The sequence below is a fragment of the Salmo trutta genome, unplaced genomic scaffold (genome assembly GCF_901001165.1).
Source record: "Salmo trutta unplaced genomic scaffold, fSalTru1.1, whole genome shotgun sequence".
NCBI classification, from domain to species: domain Eukaryota; kingdom Metazoa; phylum Chordata; class Actinopteri; order Salmoniformes; family Salmonidae; genus Salmo; species Salmo trutta.
In genome coordinates this window covers 2183229-2186865 of record NW_021822911.1, presented here as the reverse complement: position 1 = coordinate 2186865, position 3637 = coordinate 2183229, and positions in this window count along the sequence as shown.

The following is a 3637-nucleotide window of genomic DNA, read 5'->3' as shown; positions in this document are numbered from 1 at the left end:
TGTTATGGATGTAGTATATCTGGTAATGAGGAAACCACTAGTTATGGATGTAGTATATCTGGTAATGAGGAAACCACTAGTTATGGATGTAGTATATCTGGTAATGAGGAAACCACTAGTTATGGATGTAGTATATCTGGTAATGAGGAAACCACTAGTTATGGATGTAGTATATCTGCCTGGAGCAAAAAATGGTGAGCGAAGATTTGAATTTTTCACAATGTATTCTGAATATTACAGTGCAAGATCAGGAGTGCTACTCAAGGAAACTCACATTAAGCTCTGTGTCTATTCACTAATTCACCATCGTGGGGGGAAATGCAGGGTTCTCATAGGCTGACAGCAAAATCTGCGTCCATTTCCAGGTTGCTTAGGAGTGCATTTCACATTACTATTGGATTATAATTGTAAGGCTCGCTTGAATCTCCTGCTTAATATAATGTTTGTGTTATTGTCGCATATCAACTGATTTATACTTTTAAAAAACACTTCAACCAGTAAAATGCTTTATGGCTAGCTTTGCCATCAGCCTGACAATGAGGGTTTGTACACTAAGTGTTTAACAAATTGGCCCATAACTTCACCAAACAAGAACATAGTCCTACTGTAGGACCCATAATTTCACCTAACAACAACATAGACCTACTGTAGGACCCATAACTTCACCTAACAACAACATAGACCTACTGTAGGACCCATAACTTCACATAACAATACCATAGACCTACTGTAGGACCCATAACTTCACCTAACAACAACATAGACCTACTGTAGGACCCATAACTTCACCTAACAACAACATAGACCTACTGTAGGACCCATAACTTCACATAACAATACCATAGACCTACTGTAGGACCCATAACTTCACATAACAATACCATAGACCTACTGTAGGACCCATAACTTCACACAACAACATTAGAGGTCGACCGATTAATCGGAATGGCCGATTTATTAGGGCCGATTTCAAGTTTTCATAACAATCGTTAATCTGTATTTTTGGCCTCCGATTTGCCGATAAAAATAAATAATTGTACACCTTTATTTAACTAGGAAGTCAGATTTAGAACACATTCTTATTTTCAATGACGGCCTAGGAACGGGGATTAACTGCCTTGTTCAGGGAGGATTCGGGGATTCGTTTTTGCAACCTTCTGGTTACTAGTCCAACGCTCTAACCACCTGCCATACATTGCACTCCACGAGGAGCCTGCATGGCAGGCTGACTACCTGTTACGCGAGGGCAGCAAGAAGCCAAGGTAAGTTGCTAGCTAGCATTAAACTTATCTTATAAAAACCTAGCAATCTTAACATAATCACTAGTTAACTACACATGGTTGATGATATTACTAGTTTATCTAACGTGTCCTGCGTTGCATATAATCGATGCGGTGCCTGTTAATTTCTCATCGAATCACAGCCTACTTCGACAAACGGGTGATGATTTAACAAGCGCATTTGGGAAAAAAGCACTGTCGTTGCACCAATGTACTAACCATAAACATCAATGCCTTTCTTTAAAATCAATACACAAGTATATATTTTTAAACCTGCATATTTAGTTAATATTGCCTGCTAACATGAAATTGTGTCACTGCTCTTGCGTTCATTGCCTGGCTCGTTGCGAACTAATTTGCCAGAATTTTACATAATTATGACATACCATTGAAGGTTGTGCAATGTAACAGGAATATTTAGACTTAGGGATGCCACCCGTTAGATAAAATACGGACCGGTTCCGTATTTCACTTAAATAATATTTTTTGGTTTTCGTGATGAAAGTTTCCGGCTTCGACCATATTAATGACCTAAGGCTCGTATTTCTGTGTGTTTATTATATTATAATTAAGTCTATGATTTGATAGAGCAGTCTGACTGAGCGGGGGTAGGCACCAGCATGCTCGTAAGCATTCATTCAAACAGCACTTTTGTGCTTTTTCCAGTAGCTCATTGCAATGCATTGCGCTGTTTATGACTTCAAGCCTGTCAACTCCCAAGATTAGGCTGGTGTAACCGATGTGAAATGGCTAGCTAGTTAGCCGGGTGCGCGCTAATAGCTTTTCAAACGTCACTGCTCTGAGACTTGGAGTAGTTGTTCCCCTTGCTCTACATGGGTAACGCTGCTTCAAGGGTGGCTGTTGTCGATGTGTTCCTGGATCGAGCCCAGGTAGGAGCGAGGAGAGGGACGGAAGCTATACTGTTACACTGGCAATACTAAAGTGCCTATAAGAACATCCAATAGTTAAAGGTATATGAAATACAAATCGTATAGAGAGAAATAGTCCTATAATTCCTATAATAACTACAACCTAAAACTTCTTACCTGGGAATATTGAAGACTCATGTTAAAAGGAACCACCAGCTTTCATATGTTCCCATGTTCTGAGCAAGGCACTATTAAACGTTAGCTTTCTTACATGGCACATATTGCACTTTCACTTTCTTCTCCAACACTTTGTTTTTGCATTATTTAAACCAAATTGAACATGTTTCATTATTTATTTGAGGCTAAATTGATTTTATTTAAGTATTATATTAAGTTAAAATAAGTGTTCATTCAGTATTGTTGTAATTGTCATTATTACAAATAAAGAAACATTGTTTTTTTAAATTCGGCCGATTAATCGGTATCGGCTTGTGTTGGCCCCCCAATAATCGGTATCGGCGTTGAAAAATCATAATCGGTCGACCTCTAAACAACATAGACCTACAGTGGTAGAAAAAACTATTTGATCCCCTGCTGATTTTGTACGTTTGCCCACTTACAAAGAAATGATCAGTCTATAATTTTAATAGTAGGTTTATTTGAACAGTGAGAGACAGAATAACAACAAAAAAATCCAGAAAAACGCATGTCAAAAATGTTATAAAATGATTTGCATTTTAATGAGGGAAATAAGTATTTGACCCCTCTGCAAAACATGACTTAGTACTTGGTGGCAAAACCCTTGTTGGCAATCACAGAGGTCAGACGTTTCTTGTAGTTGCCACCAGGTTTGCACACATCTCAGGTTTTTGTCCCACTCCTCTTTGCAGATCTTCTCCAAGTCATTAAGGTTTCGAGGCTGACGTTTGGCAACTCGAACCTTCAGCTTCCTCCACAGATTTTCTATGGGATTAAGGTTGGAGACTGGCTAGGCCACTCCAGGACCTTAATGTGCTTCTTCTTGGGCCACTCCTTTGTTGCCTTGGCCGTGTGTTTTGGGTCATTGTCATGCTGGAATACCCATCCACGACCCATTTTCAATGCCCTGGCTGAGGGAAGGAAGTTTTCACCCAAGATTTGACGGTACATGGCCCCGTCCATTGTCCCTTTGATGCGGTGAAGTTGTCCTGTCCCCTTAGCAGAAAAACACCCCAAAGCATAATGTTTCCCCTCCATGTTTGACGGTGGAGATGGTGTTCTTGGGGTCATAGGCAGCATTCCTCCTCCTCCAAACACGGCGAGTTGAGTTGATGTCAAAGAGCTCCATTTTGGTCTCATCTGACCACAACACTTTCACCAGTTGTCCTCTGAGTCATTCAGATGTTCATTGGCAGACTTCAGACGGGCATGTATATGTGCTTTCTTGAGCAGGGGGACCTTGCGGGCACTGCAGGATTTCAGTCCTTCACCGCGTAGTGTGTTACCAAT